The sequence below is a fragment of the Musca autumnalis genome, unplaced genomic scaffold (genome assembly GCF_047663935.1).
Source record: "Musca autumnalis isolate F117 unplaced genomic scaffold, ASM4766393v1 scaffold_5, whole genome shotgun sequence".
In the NCBI taxonomy this organism is placed as follows: Eukaryota; Metazoa; Arthropoda; class Insecta; order Diptera; family Muscidae; genus Musca; species Musca autumnalis.
Window position 1 is genome coordinate 209,459,597 of NW_027412088.1, and position 20,297 is coordinate 209,479,893.

Below are 20,297 nucleotides of genomic sequence, written 5' to 3' on the forward strand. Positions count from 1 at the left end.
CTGATTACACTGTATGCGAAATGCCTCGTATTACCATCAATTACTTGTCAATGCCTTTAGATGGTGTCATGATGAAATGCTCGTTACATTGCTATTGTGTGTGAACAATTTAATTATGAAATTAACAAATCACATTTCTTCTATAAAAATGAGTTTATATGTTTGTTTATAATTTTAAGGAAATCAAACTAACATTATGATATTGAATAATAACAAATTATCCTGGGTGGGAAATGTTTAGTGATATACGCATTTTACGATAACGTCCGGTATTTTAACGAAGTTCTACTTACGAAAATATGTCCCGCAATGTTTTGTTGTATCACATCAAATATAACTGTCGTCGGTTCTCTTCGTAGTATTGAGTGCTATGTTTTCCTGTGTTTCTATATGTATATCGACAGTTTTATTTTGAAAAAAAAAAAAACAAAGAAAAGTCATTCGAATCATGGCTCTGAAATGTTAATGAAATAATTGCATTTGGAATTGATTTAATTAATCTACGAATAAACTGAAAAAAAAACAACATTTGAATTATTTCGTGTTGAGATCAAATGTGAAGCTTATCAGGTTCCGTGTAATGCATTGTCATCACATCTGTCATTGTTGTTGTTGTTGTTATTTTAAAATGTTTTCCCAATTAGGGAGATAACAAAATGAGATTAATAAAACGTATTTGAGCTACTCAATTTGACTTCATTGGATCGGAACTGTTTCAAGTAACAGAACGAATGCGGATGTTGTTTCCCACTTTGTGTTCTGAGTGAGCATTCCTAACAGTGGTTTTACCTTAAATGGGACGGAAAGTACATATGTTAAGCTTATGATTCCTTTTGCAAATCCAGTAATAGATCCCTCCTGACATTATTCTGTTAAAATCGTCAAACGTTTATGAATGAAGCCAGTACCCCTGCCGAGTCTAATGACGTTGGACGTAGAAGGGGAAGACCAAAGCTACCATGAAAATAGCAAGTTGACGGTGACATCTATAAAAAAAGAGTTCCTAATTGGAGAATCTGCGTAAAAGGCCGGCGCATTTGGAATTCTACTAGAAATTTATTTTCATAAAATTCCTTAAAGAAACAGAGAGAAACTCTGTTGTGACGATCTGATTGGAACAGAATTGAGTTATTAACTTAGGTGTGTCAATGCCAGAAACACACAACCCCCGAATACATTCAGAATGAGAGAACGATTCCATTAAGGCGTGGGTGCAAGTGATTTGGCATTAAATATTCGGAATTTTCCCTATTATTTTAGCAAATGGAATGTCATCTTTACCAATCATTTGGCGTCGCATCTACACAAACCATTTTACAAGATATTTTCGACAATCCTCTACCATGGAATTTTCATTGAAATACAGGATGAATAGATTTATTTGGAACAAGTGTCACCTCTCGGATCGGGTTTACATTTTTACCATATTAGTTCTTGATAACATGATCACAGCCATATACAATTTTCAGAGGGGAAGTCCAAACTTTCCGAGGTATGGGTCTTGACTTTTTCAGACATGTTTCACTTTGTCATGATTACGTTGTTTAGGAGTACCTCTTATTATTATTATTACTATTATTATTATTATTATTATTATTATTATTATTATTATTATTATTATTATTAATATCCAGGTTCCTAGGTGGAACATAGGGCCACAGCAAAATTTGTCCAATTATTTCGATTTAAAGCTACAGTTTTAATTTCATTCTATGATTTATTCGCCTTCCTCAGTTCTTCTACAACTTGCCGTCTCCGCGTTAGCACAGGTCTACCCCTACGGCGGCTACCTTGCGGCTGCACTCAAGGGCTTCTTTGGCAATATTTCCGTCTTGTTTCCTCAGTGTATGGCCAATTCATCGCATTTCCTGAGTTTGATTTCCCTGACTATTAGGTTTTGGTTGCACCTTTCATAAAGGGATTGGTTCGTAAACACATTAGGCCAATGTATTCTTAAAATTCTTCTTCAGCATCTATTGACGAATGCCTGGAGTGAATTCGCTATTCTTGAGGACATGTTCTATGTTTCGCATCCTTACAAAAGGTGTGATTTTACATTTGAATTGAATAGTCGTATTTTTGTACTACGTCTATTTATATCTTCGTCAGAGCCTTCAGTCGACGTTAACATACTGCCGAGGGGTGGTACCTCTTGGAAAAGCTTAAAATTCTTATCATAGCTAATCCGTGTTGATCACAATGATATATAACCCACAATCATGAATATTTCCCTCGGAATTTTTCCGCACCGTAAATAATTTAAAAATGTGATATTATTTTAAAAACAATATTTTTAAACGCACAAACTACAAGGATCACTTAATTATGGAATATTCTCGCCTAATTGACAAGAATATTCCTTTTTTGAACATAAGTACGGAAATACAAAATTCTGAAATTGGGGAAAGGGAACAAATTCCGCACGGAATTTTTATTTATGATTGCCCTAATAGATTTTCGGGGAAAATCTACACTTCCCGAGGTGTGGTCTAGACCTTGTTTTACTTCTATCACCATTATTGCAATGTAGGTATCGGTTTAAAGCTCAGAGAGACTACTATCTAATGCGGTCAATAACTTTTTTTCTATTACGGTGCAGAGTTGGCTAAGCAAAGAAAACTTTATTTTAAATAGAAAGTTATTTTAAGTAACTTGCTTTTGTTCGGGGAGTTAAGATTTTGTCCTATGGACAGGTGTAAAAGTCGGCTACGCGCACAAAAGTGCTGCACAAGTTTCCCAGGAAATTTGTCGGTACATGTCCATGTTTTGATATAGCCTCCCCAAAACGGTAACACCATATATTCCGTATATAACCGAAATGACTAAACTTTGGAATCTAGTCCCCATTGAAGGTATACAACTTTATCGCAAAGAATTGTCGATGGAGGTCAAAATTTGTATATAGCCTCCATAGAATTTGTTAGGTTATACCCACATTATTTAACCGAAATTGGTTAGAATGTAATTTATGGTGGAGAATGCCGAACTTAACGACGTTTTTATACCCTCGGCTTTTAGGCTAACAATTAGATACAATAAAAGTGTGCCTTATTATTTTATACCCCAAGGTACTCCAAGTATATTTGGACGAAATCTGTTTCGAACAATTTGTTTCGATTTTACGCCCGATTTACGTATGGATCCATCGATAACTCTCGAACGGATTAACAGATTTGTTAAAAAATTGGTTCTCGTAATATTTTCTCCAAACTTAGATAAATGTCGAAAGATGGGCCATATCGGTCCACTACATAGGGTACCTCCCCCACACAAAAGATCAACATTTTTTCGCTAAAATGGTGTGCACGATAACTCTCGAATGGATCAATCAATTTGATCCAAAATTAGTTTTTCGGAATATTTCTTCCAGACATTGATCAAGTTCGAAAATAGACTTAATCGGTGCACTCCTTCGGGTAACCCCCACACAAAATTTATAATGTGCAGTTTAGGGAAATGTCTTGAATTGTTTTGAACTTTTATGTAGCATCGGTACTTTCCACATCGTAAAATTACCTACAAATGTACATTAAGTTGCAAGAAGGTTTATGTTGGATAGCACCTTCGGATACCTCCCTCAACAAAGTTCAAAGATTTCGCATTACTGAAGGTACACCTTGTGGTCCTGTTTACATCGATATAATGTCCCTGCTTCCAGATATAATGGTCCAACAGCTCTAAAAATTCCTACGGTGACCACCATATACGGCTGCTGGTCACGATACTGACATTGGTCCATCCTTTGCATATATTTCTGTTAAACGTACATTAAGTTCCAAGAAGATCTGACAACACTTTCTGGTTGGTACACCTTCCTCACAATAGATCAAAACTTTGCGTAAGTTCAGTTTATATTTTCATCGATGCGATTCTGATTACAACGATATATTTTTGTTGGTGGGCAAGTCCATGTCTTTTGTTAATGGCCCAAAAGCTCTAAAAAATTCCAAAAAATAGTTATACAAAAAATGGAATTTACTTGTGAACATTTTCGTCCGATCATTTTTCACAACTTTCGACGTAGATAATCACAGCAAGAGCGCATCGATCTATTGCACTATGAAAAACAGGTTTAATGAATTTAATTGAGGTCGTCGTAGTATAGTATAGTAAAAATTATATACCGCGAGATAGAGGCATTTCATCCATCACCTAACATTTGATATTGCCGCAAAAATGGGGGCTCAAACAAATTTTGAATAAATACGATTGCGGTGCTTCAAACGACGTTTTTAAGATCTTCATACGCGACCAATATTGGATCTATGCGTATGAGCTCTAAACAAAACAGCAATCGAACGTGGGAGTCTTCGAAGGCGAGCCAAATCCAACGAAAGTTGTTCATGGAAGAAGAACTTTAAAGCAAATGGTAGACTGTTTCTTCAGATAAACTACTACACCTTTTTCAGAAGTAATTCGAATTATTTTAATTATAATTCGTAACATTTCATTTGTAATTCGAGAATTCCATATGTAATTCGAATTATTACACTCGTAGTTCAAATTATTCCATTTGTTATTCGAATTATTACATATGTAATTCGAATTATTCCATTTGTAATTGGAATTATTCTATTTGTAATTCGAATAATTCTATTTGTAATTCGAATTATTCCATTTGTAATTCGAATAATTCCATTTGTAACTCGAATTATTTCATTTGTAATTCGAATTATTCCATTTGTAATGCCAATAATTTTATTTGAAATTAGAATTATTCCATTTGTAATTCGAATCATTTTATTTGTAATTCAGAAATAAAATCAATAAAAAAATATTTTGTATTTTTTTGTTTCGAATTACAAATGGAATAATTCGAATTTCAAATAAAATAATTCGAATTACAAATGAAATAACTAGAATTACAATTCCATTTGTAATTACAAATGGAATAATTCGAATTACAAATAGAATAATTCTAATTACAAATGGAATAATTCGAATTACAAATGGAATAATTCGAATTCACAAGAAAAATCATAACAATGTTGCCATATTTTCGGAAAATATCCATCCCTGTTATATGAAAAATGTACCAAAAAAGTACTAAATTGTTTGGCTCATCTGAATAGGTTTGAATAAAATAAAATTGAAAAAAGGTACTACCTATGCAAATTTTGCCCAGTTTTTTGCTTTAATTTGAATGGAATATTCTGGTAAATGCTACAAAAAGTTTGACTCACTTTATTAGGTACGTGGTTTCAAATCTCAACCTGGAAATGTTACCATGACCTTTCATATAAAATCAAGAAATATTCCAACAAAAAGTTTTTATAACCCTGATTTAAATGACTTTTTGATTTCGTCTTCTAAAATTATCTGAGAGCAAATACTAATGACCTGTTTCTCTAAGACGATTCGAATTCAAATTCGTTCGGATTACTACCAAACCCCTGTTTTTGTAGGTTACATTTGTTTGATTGAAAATAAAAACAATTTAAATATTTTTCAAAAAACAGAAATTTGGTAGTAGTTCGAACGAATTTTTATTCGAATCGTCTTAGTGAAACAGGCCATAAGTGTAAGCCATAGTGTTAGGGTCGATAAAGTACAAAGCTCATGGAAAATATTTGGTGTTTTGGCTCAAGTTTCATTATTTAACTAAACTTGCAGTATAAATTTGAGTGATATAATGATCATAACTCCATCACAATTGACCACATGTATAACTAATGCTCGAAAATCGGCGAGGAAGAAAACTGAAATTCAGGTTTAACATAAAGGGGTAGATATCCCCAGCTTTTATACTGCTATAGTACCTGCGAAGTCAGGTCAAAGAGTGTTTTTATGTACATACTCAAGTCATAAAGAAACACGAATAAACGTAATCGAATGGGCCACTATTTTTAAAAGGATATTTTCCGACAATATGGCAACATCGTTATGATTTTTCTTCTGAATGTTGGCATAGTATAGGACTCTCAAAAACTATATAGTATGGACCTGTAATCCAAACACAGCTTAAGAGACCTTAACATATTCAAAGAAACAATGTCAAACCTATTCAGATGAGCGGGAGTGTATGTTCACCGCTCCTCCTATTGTACAGTCACAGGCTTAGTGTATATCGCTGTCAGTAAAGCTGACTGATACCTTTTTTTACTTGTTCAAACTGAACTGAATAGTCGATTAATTTATTCATTGGTCATATTCGATATTTTGCCTTTATCTTCCGACACCATTCTTGCTCAGTAATTCTTCCAGAATGGAAAACTAAGAAGATTGACGTAACGTAATGTTTGTAGCAAAATATTCTGTTTTGCAACAACAGTTGTCATAAATCAACTTCCTATTTACTATTTTCTACGTATGTACGTCTGAGCTAATGAACTCTCTTGCGGATTTAATTATTATTCTAAACAAGTAATCGTTGGCTTAGGTCTTTGTTCTTTTTCCCAGGAAGATATGGTAACTGACATTGTTTTAGAAATCATTAATAATATTTCAATTTTTACATACATACATAATTTTATAATACGCTTGGGGCTACGACATGATTTAGCTCAGAATGTTAATACAAGTTGATCCGTAGGTAAGTGATAAATTTATTTGATTTGTAATTAAGTATTCCTGATTGGAATGCATTGTTGCACACAGACCTCATTTCAAAGAAGACTTAATAAATGTCCATAATCATATTTCAATATTTTAAAATTTCTTTATTCAAAAAGGGTGTTAGTCCCTTAAAACCAGCCATAGAAATGAATCGTGATTATGCTATTCTCGTTTTACAATCCATTTATGCTTATATAATACAGATACGTATTACTACAAAACGCACGAAATATTATGAAATGTTATTGTAAAACAATAATTTCAACAAATTTCTCTTAAGACAGGCCGGGTGGGCCAATGGATGAGAGAGAAATGAATAAAAAACGAACAATAACATTGAAAATGTTGTTGAAGCTCCCACTAAAAATTTCCGCTGATAGATAGGTATCAGTTACAAATTACTGCCATGGAATAATATCTGGAAATGTGAATTTATAAACACGCCAAAGTCTCCACATTTTCTTTTTGTATTGTTTTTTGTCTTTTTTTAATGGCAATTAATTGCGACTTCAAGTGTCTTTTGTTGTTTTGTGTAAAAATGGTTTCACTTTTCAAAACAATGACGTTTTTATGCTGCCGCCGCAGTCAACGTTCGATGATTTGGCCGGTTAGCCCTTTCTTTTACAGGCAGACTTACATACATACATGTGTACATACCCTGTAGGAAGTGTGGGGTCATGTGTTGACATGTCGCCACTTTGTCTACTAATATGGTGACAAAGTCAACACTTTTTCACCAGGTTGTCAACTATTGATACCTTTTCCTTAATAAGAAGAAGCATTGTGTATATTGACAGATGATAGCCCAACGAAGCATCTTTTTTTAATTTTCTTAATTGTTTGGCGTAAAATAATTTTTACGGTTGGTGAAAAAATGTTTTCGTAAAAATCAATAAAATATCGTGAAAACTTAAAGCATATAATTTCAATAACAAGTAGGAGCAAAAGAAAATATAAAAGACATGTGGAAAATAAACAATTCTACAGCAAAGTAAGAATTCTGAGGCGACTAACATTTGTGGTGAAATTTCGCCAATTAGACATTATGTGGAACCTTTAGAGAAGATTGTGGAGCCTGATGTATATATTGTCCCGTCTCGCTGGAAATGCTGAATGCAACTAAACATAATAATGAATTACAATGTTGAAGAATTATTTGGCAAAAATCAATTGTGAGATTTTTCCAATGATATACAGCTGTAATAGGCAAGCAAATTTAAGGACATATTTTTTATTTATGTTTATTTATACATGTTTATTCTTTTCAATTCCTAGATGTTATATCAACATTCAGCCTACACAGCCAATCGCCTGATAAAACGTTAAGTGCAACAGAAGAAGAACTATTTTAAGCAGACAAGTCATTGGTGCGACTTGGCCAAGAAAATAAAACGAAAACGTTTTTTATTAATGATATGTTAAAATGAAAACATTGTCTTTATTTACTAATTTTTACTTATGTGGAATCTTTGGCTTAGCCATTTAAAAATATAAAAATTCTGTAATGCTTGGTTTACATTTACGAAATCCACTCGATTTCAACTGTCAAATCCATAGGTTAAACGTCAAATGAAATCCAGATGAGATTTCATTTGACGTTTGAGCTATGGAATTGACAGTTGAAATCGAGTGGATTTCGTAAATGTAAACTTAGCAAATTACGCAATTTGTAAATTTTTAGCATTTTCAATATTATTTGTTTTATTCATTAATGAAATATAGTATTTAAACAATTGTGTAGCCTCATCTTCTTATTAAACGTACTATATAACTGTTTTATCTATGAAAAGTTCCAAATAAGGTAAAAAATTTAGTATTGAAAATCTGGTACTATTGACCCACTACCTCCAATGTCTATACTGACTCACTACCTCCATTGTCTATACTGACTCACTACCTCCAATGTCAACACATGGTTCCTCAGGAACTACTGACTTACTATTGACATACTAGTTCCATTGTCAGTACTGACTTTCGAATGACACGTTCATACAAAATGTCTATAGGAAATTACATTAGTTGTCTACAGTTTGTCAGTAGTACTGTTGACAATGTCAGTAGTAAGTCAGTATAGATTCACTATTGACATTTCCTACAGGGTATGTATGTTTGTATCTATGTATGTATGTGTGGGCAGCCATATGATTGGCTTTGTAACTTTTCCAAAAAAACTGGTTTTTTGCATGGTTGCCTTGTTTGAAAAGCTCTGCACTGTCTTTTGTTTCATTCTCTTTGACAAACCTCTTGGACTGTGCGTAAATGTAAACAACCATCCATTAGCACTTGGATAAGCAACAACAACCATATCACATGGCAATTTCCACATAAACTTGTATGAAGGATTGTCTGGTAGTTACGACGATCAACAAATACCTGCACAATAACTCATTCAAAGACAAAGACTTGGTGTAAGAATCAAGGTGGAACTTAATTTCCGAAACCACATGAAATGCTTAAACATTCCAAGAGACTAAAACTAACAAAAGAAGTTGTTTTTGCTTTGGGAAATCAACTGGGAAAACTTTAATATTCTCTTGAAAACTTTGGCTCACTTTTAAATAAACATAAACCAAGAAAGGAAGTATCAGTCAGCTGTGCCGACAGAGATAAACCCTCAGCCTCAAAGAAGAAGTAAACACAATACTTCTGACGTTTTTGGTCCAATTTCTCAAAAAATTGTACCGTCGCACTATAGGCCCAATGGCAGGTTTCTGAGGCAAAAAGTCTATTTTTATACCCTCAGCATTTATGCTAACGAGGGTATATACACTTTCATACGGGCAAAATGTGCCTCATCGAAATAATGGTTTCGACCCCAAATTTGGAGTCGATTTAGCAATGTCCATCCGTCTGTCTGTCCGTCTGTATGGCTGGCTAGTGCGCACGATAACTCGCGAACGTATGAACCGATTTGGACCAAAATTTGACTCTTGCAATGTTTTGCCTAAACTTAGTTTAAGTTCGAAGATGGGCCATATCGGTCCACTCCTTCCGGTACCTACCCCACAAAAGTTCGAAAATGTTTGGAAAATTTGTGCGCACGATAACTCTTGAAGGAAGTAACCGATTTGGTCCATACTTTGCACATCGTGAAATTTCTACCAGACTTAGATAAGGTTCCAATACGGACTCAATCGGTCCACTCCTTCGGGTACCTCCCACACAAAATTTCGGAAAAGTTCAGTTTAGGACCTGCTCTCGCATCGCTTTGGTTTTTGTTGTAGCAACTTGTATTCCCCGCCCCCCATACGACGGTACAAGTTTCCTGCGAAAATAGCCTGAAAGGTACAAATAACTTCTATGACACCGGGTGTAGTGGTTGGAGCGCAATAACTCTCGAACGGATCTACAAGTTCGGTCCAAAATGTGGCCTTCGTAATATTTTGTGCAAACTTAGCTTATGTTCGCAAATAAGCCATATCGGTCCACTCCTTCAGGTACCTCCCCCACAAAAGTTCAAAAATGTTCGGAAAAATTGTGCGCACGATAACTCTTGATGGGAGTGACCAATTTGGTCCATAGTTTACACATCTTAATAAATCTACCAGGTATAGATCAGTTTCGAATATGGACTATATTTGCTCACTCCTTCGGATACCTCCCACACAAAATTTTGGATAAATTCACTTTAAGAACTGCTCTCGAATCACTTCGATTTTTGTTGCAGCAACTTGCATTCGTGGCCACAATTACTATAGTAAAATTTTTTTTGGGCAAGTCCATACTTCTTGAGAATATAGCCCGAAAGTTGTAAAAAACCCCTATGGCATCATATGTAGTGTCTGGAGAGCTCGAATCGAATACTGCGTTCGTTCATACTTTGAATATTGTAATATTTCTTTGAATATTATATGAATTTCGAAGGTGGTGCTAATAGGTCTACTCCTTCATGTACCTCCCCCACAAAAGTTCGAAAATATTAGCTAAAATGGTACGCACGATGTCTCATAGACTTTGCAACCGATTTGGTCCAAACTTTAAATCTCTAAATATTGTCAAAACTTAGTTTACGTTCAAATTTGGGCCCTATCTGTCCAATCCTTGTGGTACGACCCACATAAATGTTCAACATTTTTGTGTAGTTAAGGGACATTTTTACCAAAGTTTATCCTAGTGGCCCTGTCATAAAAAAGCCCTATCTATCGATATCACCGCAAATGTTTGAGCTTTAATCCTATTAATACATTTGTCGCTTCATACGCCCAAAATTTTTTAAAATCCCCCAAAATACATAACTCTTTTGAAAAAAAGTACTTCAATCCACACTGGCTGAGGGTATATCTCTGTCGGCAACGCCGACTGATACTTTTTTACTTGTTTTTTTTTGTAATTTTTGGCGGGTAAATGAGCCTACATTTTGAAAAAAAAACGTCGGATTACATTTAAAATTTTGTAATTTTGTTTTGTAAATTCCGCGAATACTGTGTAACATATTCAAATATTATGCAATCCAATTGAGCTTATTAAAATAATTAGCATTTTTATAATTATTTATTCTTAAAAGCAGAAGTAAAACCGCCATAACTTTTGTCCGCAACAACCAAAAATTTGCTCGCGAGCGGATTTTCTACTGGAGAATTTTTTCTTAACCTATGCATGTACACAAAAATCGTTGATGTAGCGCGAAAAGAAAAATTTATTTTTTTTGAAAATGGAATATGAAAGAATTGGCAACATTTCCCATATAACCTCTTTAGCAGAAAGGCTAACGGTATAAAAATTCATGCAATGGTAATTCATGTTAATGTATTGAGAAAACTTTAACCGAACAACACCCCTTAATATATTTTTCTACTTATTATAAATACTTTTTGATTCGTTACGCCCAAACCTTATTCAATGCCTCAAATTTGTCAATGGAACCCTTAGGCACATCGATCGATGGCGAGGAGCTTTTTAAACTTTCTAATGTGATTCTAATTATGATATCATCATATTCGTACCCAAATCCAAGACAAATTTGTTTTAATTATTCCCAAGAAAGCAGCGTAGTAGGCACGTGCTATGAGACAATCACAACAGGTGGAAACTCTGTTCGAAATCAAAAGGCCAACATATGAATCATGTAATATTTTATGCATTAACTTAATGAAAATGTTACAACAAAACCAGTTTTGGTTGGTTGTCGGGTGCTCTTCGGATAATGCAACAAAATACAGCAACAAAAACAACAAGAGCAACCACAAAGTACAATGAATGGGAATGGGAAACGAACAGGTCACTACCACCACAAACAATCCGTACTATCCGTAACTGAAACAGAAAACAAATCAACCAAAACAAACCCAACCGCCGCAGCACCAAACTGAACCGCAATATTTTGTATGTTTCATTCAATACTTTCACTTTCGTTTTCTTTTTGTCGTTTTGTTGTTGTTGCTGCTGTCGTTTTTATGCCGATCTTTTGCTGAGCCTCCATCAACACACAGGTGTAAGTATGGGTTGTGTACGGATATATGAATGGATACGATGTCTGTCTGTTTGTCTGCGTGTTATCGATAGCAATGACACTGAAAATCCCACTTGTGATGATTACCTGGGGAAAAAGGTGTTAAATAATGCCATAGCATGAAGAAAAATACCCAAAATATCATGAACCAAAAAGAGATGCAACTGTTTTGCTCTTGTCTCTGGCCAAAGCTTGCTAATGGCCTTATTATGTAATAACAAAGCCGTAGTAGCGTGTCATGACAGTTATGAAATTGTAATTAGGGTCTTTTGCCATTTACGTTTGAGAATTTCACCTCAAGTATTTATTTGCCCTAATAAAAAGTGGCACGAATGACGATGGAGAGAAAGAAATAAGCCGTTTTTTGTTGTTTGTTTTAAAATTGGATGTTGTTATGTCGATCAAGTAATTTGGCTAGGGAAGAAATGAAATATAATCCAGATAAATGTTTATACCCTCAGCCTTTAGGCACAAGAGGTTATATACACATTCACACGAGCAAAATGTGCCTTATCGAAATAATAGGTTTAGACCCCAAGTATGTTTGGACGAAATCCGTTTCAGACAATTTTCAGTCGATATAGTCATGTCCGTTCATCTGTCTTGTTGACTGCAGCGCACTATAACTCTTGAACGAATCAACCGATTCTATGCAAAATTCGGCCCTTGTAATATTTGGTCCATATCGCTCCACATTCTCAGTTACCTTACCCACAAAAGTCAATTTTTTTTTCAAAAATGATGCGCACTATAACTTCAAAAAGAGTAACCGATTTGGTCCATACTTTACCCATCGTAATATTTCTGCCAGAAAAAGTGCACTTTAAGACCTGCTCTCGAATTGTTTTAATTTTGCAACGGCTTGTTCTCGGGCCCCTATTAAGATGGTACAAGTTTTCAGAGTCAAGTCCACACTTCCTAAAAATGGCCCGACAGTTCTTAAACCCCCTTACGGAAATCGTGGAGGAATATGAGGAAGCCAAAACCTTTAAAAACCTTCCTTCAAGAACGCTCCCGGACAGAGGACAGTAAGCCCGCTAAGAGGAAAAAAACTAAAAAATAACAAACGTCTCTTAAATGAAGTCGTTAAGCAGCCTTTTGGTTCCCGCGGCTAACGACAATACGGGAAAACTGTCCACTATCACCTTTGCGGAATGCAACATGGTAGAAACTAAGTTGTCTGAACAAGTTATGGAACATGCTTTCACAAACAAAGATTCTCCTGTGCCGCATTTCGACTGTAGCGAGGTTCATCGTGGTTATCGGGTAATTAAATGAATTCTTGGAAAAATGCATTACAAAGATTGAGGTCATCCAGATAAACCTCCATCGGAGCGAAACGGCAACTCAAGCCCTGATGGATAAAATAAACAAAGGTAATATAAACATCGGTTTAATCCAGGAACCTTGGACCGTAAAGAACAAGGTTTCCGGACTAAACCACATTAATTACCAACTCTTTTATGCTAATACAGGAAACCAACCGAGGAACTGTATTATATGCCATAAAAACTTATGCTTTCTTTTCTCCCCAGAGTTGTCAACCTCGGACGCCACAGTGTTGAAGCAAGGGAATGGTAATGTATACCTACCATCAATTTACCTGCCGTTCGACTCGCCGACATTACCACCTTCGTCGGAGATGCTGCAACTGATGAGGAAAATTAAGCAAACAGGTAACGAAGTACTAGTAGGTAGCGATGCTAACTCTCACCACATTCCGTGGGGTAGTACTAATACTAATAAGAGGGGTCAAGCCCTTATAGAATTTTTGAATACTAACGACCTAATAACCCTTAACATAGGAAATACACCAACCTTTGGTAACAGAGTTAGGGAGGAAGTATTAGATGTAACAATATGTTCAGAAAATCTAATAAACGAGGTACGTGAGTGGAGGGTTTCAAAGGAACACTCCTTCTCTGACCATAGGTATATTAGGTTTAAAATATCAAGGCCACCGCCGAATCCGATAACTTTCCGAAATAAATCCAAAACTAATTGGGCTAAATTCGGAAAACAAGTTAAAAATTGACTAGGGCAAGAAGTTGAGGTTTGCCTAAGCAAAGAAGATATAGATAGAAATGTCAATAAACTAACAGAGGCTCTAGTAAGGTCTTTCGAAGAAAGTTGTCCACTTCGAGAGAGGAAATCTGCCTATGAAAACCCCTGGATGACAGGGGAAATTCGTAAAAAAGGCAAAGAGGTCCGAAGACTTTACAATAGGGCAAAACGTAAAAAAGCAGCTGTATTCTGGGACAACTACCAAACAAAACAAAAAGAATACAACAAAATGACAAGAAACGCCAAACGGAACTCCTGGAAGCTTTTTTGTGAACAGGTAGATAGCGTAAATGACGTCTCTAAAATTAAAAAGTTTCTATCTAAAACTCACTCACAACCCGAGCTTATGGTTGATGAGACGGGTAAAAAGATGGAAACAACCGAGGAAACTCTTAGCCTTCTGATGAGAACGCACTTCCCGTCGAGTACTACGGCACACACAGTGTCACCGATGGAGATAGCTTATGCATCAGAAGAAGCACCAAAAATCGACAACTTGATGATTAAAGAAGCAATAATGAGCTTCTCACCATACAAAGCAGCGGGACCAGACCAGATTTTCCCAGCCTTACTTCAAAGGGAAGTGTACTATATTTCGTCCAATCTGGTCGAGATCTTCAATGCTTGATTAAACTTTGCGTATACTCTATTGGCCTGGCAAGAGGCAAGGGCAGTATTCATTCCCAAGCCCGGCAAGTCAAGTTATGCAATACCAAAATCTTATCGTCCGATAAGTTTAACTTCATTCTTACTCCAAACAATGGAACGGACGGTCGACACCATGATAAAGAGTAACATCTCTAACGATATGCTCAAGTACAAACAACATGCATACGTAAAAGGTAGATCAGTGGAAACCGCATTACATGAGGTACTACTCCATATAGAGAGAACCTTCGAGATGAAGTTGTATACTCTCGCAGTTTGCATCGACATCGAAGGAGTGTTCAACAACGTCAGCACCGAAACGCTAATCCACTCCTTAGACGAGTTTCAGGTAAACCGGGCCTTGAGGCACTGGATAGACCACATGCTAAGGAATAGATGGATAAGCTGCGCGCTACAAGACGTAACAAAAAGAGACAAAGTTGGTCAGGGGACCCCACAGGGAGGAATACTATCACCTCTCCTATGGGTTACCACCATAAATAGTCTACTAAGGATCTTAACCTACGAAGGATTTGAACCCATCTGCTATGCAGACGACGTTATAATACTTCTTAGGGGAAAGAATCCAAATGTACTCTGTAGAAGGGACATAAAGGGATTAGGGGTAACGAGATAGCCAACTCCTTGACAAGGCAAGCCAGAGAGCAAACTACGATAAGCCTAGATAATGCTAAGCCTTTAAAAGCGGCGCGTCTAGAGTTAAAAGCATGGGCAGAAAACGCCCATACATCCCTCTGGAATACTGAAGAGAAAGGGAAAAATACAAAAATCCTCTGGGGAAAGCCAGACGAGGATAAAACAAAGGAACTCCTTCAAATGAGTGAAAAAGACATTAGTAGACTGACAGGCATCCTTACAGGACACCTAGGGCTACAAGCACACCTGCACACAATTGGTTGTGCAGAAAGCAGCGAATGCAGAGCATGCGGGGAGGACGACGAAACGTTGGAACACTATCTCTGTCATTGCCCAGCCTTCGCGACGCTAAGAATCCAATTTCTAGGAAATAAAACTATACCAGAACTCCACCAAATTAGGGCAAGCGAGTTCAAAAACTTAAGAGACTATGTCAATGGCACAGAATTTCTTAACTGATAAATTTATTTTCTTTTAATAAATTAAGCAATACAAAATGTATTCCCCTTAGGCTTCCGCAATTAGAGCGCACAACAGGCCTATACTGGCTTAAGTGTATGTCCCATACGGGCATGTGGCGATTCTTATATTCGCCCCACTTTTCAACCTAACCTAACCTTAAAGAAATTGCGCTTTTTAGTAAATTAAATGCCCAACACATTTTATAATTAAATCGAAAAGGTGAACGGAAATATTTTATTGGACAAAGAAGAAATCGCATTTAATATTGGTAATTACATACATACATATGTATATTTGAAATATGGTACATCCATATTTAATACATTACATAATCATTTGATTCCAGATGCCGATTCCCCGCTGATGATTTCAACTTTGAGGAGGAGTGTTTTATTTCACGACTAAGGAGAAGCGTGTTCAACGATGTTTCTATATATATTATTCTTTTTAAAAGTGCGACTTTTTATAAGTTATTTCATTCAGTTTTTCTATTATTAAAGTGTGTTATGTATTTCTTTCGAATTTTATATTTAACTATGTGTATGTTTTTATTTTTGGGTTCCACCGTGGTGCAATGGTATGCACGCACACACTTTTCAACGGGAGCAAAATACCCCTCAGTAATGTTGGCGACATTTCCTGAGTATTTCAGCCCTGTAAACTTCTCTACAAAACTAGTGTCTAAGACACACCGTTCGGACTCGGCGATAAATTGTGGGTCCCATATCATTGAGCTAATTTGAATCGGTTTGCACTGATATGAGAGAAGTCTCCCTTGTCCCTTATGGGATGTTTGTGGAACAATTATTATTATTATATATTATTATGTGTCTGTTTTGCTTTGCCTTTCAATAAACAACCACCATTTATAAATGTGTGTATATTTTAGAAATAGACAGTGAACGCTTACTGAGAGCAAGTGAGCATACATTTCAATGTGTTTTACAATGAAACTAGCAAAATGCCCGCCACTTCGTAAGCGGAAAAGGAATAATATACAAATAAACAATATTCAATATGGAGAACACTGAAAATTTTGATGTACTAATACTTATTTGAATTTATACGTTTTGTTCGAATTCCAAAAAAAGACCTCTAAACTTCAACAGCGGCCTTCATTTCAAATTCAAGTCCATGTTTTATTAGAACGGTGTGGGTATTTTGAAAATTTTATCCACATTTTCCAACCAAATTTTGGAATTTGTGATATCAAAATGTAGAAAGATGTTACCCTATATAACAGTTAATTTTTGAGACATTTTTTTAAGCTTTTTTTCTCAGGATGTAAAAATTTTCTTGTAAAATATTAGCCGCATAGATCTACCTTTTCAAATGAACTTACTATAACGTTTAGAATAGACAACAAAGATAAAAACAATTTTGTTGAAAAGGTACGTTTGACTTTTTGATTTCAGTACATTATTTAGAAACCGAATTCGTGTTAACCTAGGAACAGTAGTACATTATTCAGTACAATTTTTAAAATCCAGGACCTTACCTCAAACATGTTCTCCCAATGTCAATGGTATTACATGTAGATACCTTTCATACATTTAAAGGCGGATTTGAATAAACATTCTGATCCAATCTCAACAGTTATACTCATAACAAATTTCATTTATCGATTCACACAGTACCAGTGCTTCAATATTTAGTATTATTTAATACTTCTAGTTCACTTTTTGTACGACCACCTCTAACAATGAACCTGACAAATCAATAATATATCAGAATTTCACTTCTATACCAAATTTATTGCAATTTTGTACTTTTCACGCACTAATGAAATAGTTGCATCTTCATTGCTACACCCAACGTCAAATTTAATAGAATTTAGTACATTTCGTATTTCTCAATAAATCAACCAGCCCTCAGCCTAATTTTAGGATTTGTATGCATTTCAAAAAATCCGTATCTAAACACCAACAGAATCCCTCATACAACAATTCGAAATTCCACCTATATCCCATCATGCAACACCAAACTGGTACCAAATTTAGTACTTATAGTATGTATAAGTTCCAAAAATTACTTCCTTTTATCCAAAACTATATCCAAACCGCGATTTAGCATTTTTCGTATACATTAGTACGAATTTGCAAAACTTCCTCTCTATCACCACTCTAAACGTCAACTGCTATACTAATACCCAATTTCACAATTTCAGCTCTACCCCTTTATACAATAACAATTTGGACCAAATTCTGTGCCATTTAGTAATTTTCGTACACTTATTGTTTGTATATCCACAACCACATCCATATCTCAACCCTAAACACCAACAGCGGCAATAATACAAAATTTCCGAATTCCACTTCTATTCATAATACCATTAATACTTTTCGTATCAAAGTACAAATTTCAATAACTATCTCCAACAGTAATTGCGAATTTCAGGATTCCACCTTTATCCGTCCACTCAAATCAAAATTTTACCAAATTAAGTACCAATAATTAATTTTCGTACCCATAAGTACGAATTTCCAAAGCTACCTCAATGCAACACTCCATAAGTAATCTTAATTATAAATTTCACGATTTCAGCTCTATCTGTACACCCAAATCCAAAATGTACCAAACTTAGTATCATTTAGTACTTTCCGTATCCATAAGTACGAATTTCCGAAACTACCTCAATCCTACACTCCATAAGTAATCATAATTCCAAATTTCAGAATTCCAGCTCTATCCGTCCACCTAAATTTAATTGTACCATATTTAGTACCATTTAGTACTTTCCGAATTTCCAAGACTAAGTCAATCCAAATTTCATGATTCCAACCCTACCCGTTCACCCAAATATATGTAAATTGTACCAAATTTAGTACATTTTGTACTTTCCGTACCCATAAGTATGAATTTTCAAAACTACCTCAATCTTACACTCCATCAGTAACCTTAATTCGAATTTTTAGGATTCTAACTCTATCCGCTCAACTAAATTTAAATTGTACCAAATTTAGTACTTTCCGTACCCATAAGTACGAATTTCCAAGACTAACTCAATCCTACACTCCAAAAGTAATTAAATTCCAATTTTCAGGATTCCAGCTCTATCCGTTCACCCAAACGCAAATTGTACCAAATTTAGTACATTTAGTACTTTCCGTACCCATAAGTATGAATTTCCAAAACTACCTCATTCCTACACTCCATCAGTAACCTTCATTCGAAATTTCAGGATTCCAACTCTATCCGTTCAACTAAATTTAAATTGTACCAAATTTAGTACCATTTAGTACTTTCCGTACCCAAAAGTATGAATTTCCAAGACTAACTCAATCCTACGCTCCAAACGTAATTAAATTCCAAATTTCAGGATTCCAGCTCTATTCGTTCACCCAAATCCAATTTGTACCAAATTTAGTACCGTTTATTACTCTTCGTACCCATAAGTAAGAATTTTCAAAACTACCTCAATCCTTCACTCCATCAGTAATCTTAATCCCAAATTTCAGGTTTCCTTGCCAATCTAAATCCAAATTGTACCACATTTGGTACCATTTAGTACTTTTCGTACACATAAGTATGAATTTCCAAAACTACCCACATATCTCAATTGTACACTTCAATGGTAATCTAAATTCCAAATTTCAGGTTTTCAGCTCTATCCGTTCACCCAAATCCAAATTGTACCAAATTTAGTACCATTTAGTACTACTCGTACAGATAAGTACGAACTTCCAAAATCATTTCCTTATATCAACACCACTTCCCAACCTTGATTCCCATACCACATATGAAGATTGTAGCTATATCTGCTCAAAATATACAATTGGTACCAAATTTAGTAACTTTTCGTACACTTATAGGTCGAATTTCCAAAAACCCTTTTGTACATCTTTCTAACTCTCCATCAGTTACCCTTATACCAAATTTCAGAATTCTAGCTCTTCCCGTTTGCCTAATACAAAGGGTACCATATTTAGTACCTTTTAGTACTTTTCGTACCCTTCCAGTTCGAATATCCAAAAACCGAGCCTTATCCCATGCCTACATACCAACAGCAACTTACACTCCAAATTTCAAGCTTCTAGCTTCAGCCGTTTCGTCTGGGCGATGATCTGTCAGTCACTCACTCACTCACTCACTCACTTATCACTAAGCTCTTTTATATATATAGATTTTCGCTCCCTTGCTCACAGTAACCGCCCACTGGTGCATGTGTTTGTTTTTTTTTTTTGTGGCTTTTGGGTTTTTATTTGTTTGCACCCAAACATATATTTGTTTGCAGGACCCAAACATATGTTATGCTTGGGACTGCTTGGAAACAAATATATGTTTGCTGCAAAATATGTTTGGGACATATGTCAGACAGGCCTTTTTTCTGTGTGTATGTACGAACAATAACTACCTGCCTTTGAATTAAATTCTGAACTACCTAAAATTTAAAAATTTAGTTTCCTCTTTATCAATTACCTCAAACACGGCCACAAATTTAAATGAAGTTTGTTTAATTTAT

At 35.3% G+C, this 20,297-nt stretch overlaps 1 protein-coding gene across 9 annotated transcripts in view; it reads right to left on the reverse strand.

The window, feature by feature from the left end:
- LOC141406421 (sphingomyelin phosphodiesterase) overlaps positions 1-20,297 on the reverse strand; it is a 43,289-nt gene that overhangs the window by 4,892 nt on the left and 18,100 nt on the right. For 3 of the 9 annotated variants that reach the window (XM_073991786.1, XM_073991789.1, XM_073991783.1), the window contains exons 2-3: positions 454-511; positions 294-378 (exon numbers count right to left, since the gene is read on the reverse strand). The exons of 3 other annotated variants lie outside the window; for them this stretch is intronic. The gene's annotated coding sequence lies outside the window, so the exon portion shown is untranslated. Of the gene's footprint in view, positions 1-293; positions 390-453; positions 512-20,297 lie in introns of those variants that run through there. 3 more of the 9 variants (XM_073991785.1, XM_073991788.1, XM_073991782.1) reach the window with 1 other exon arrangement.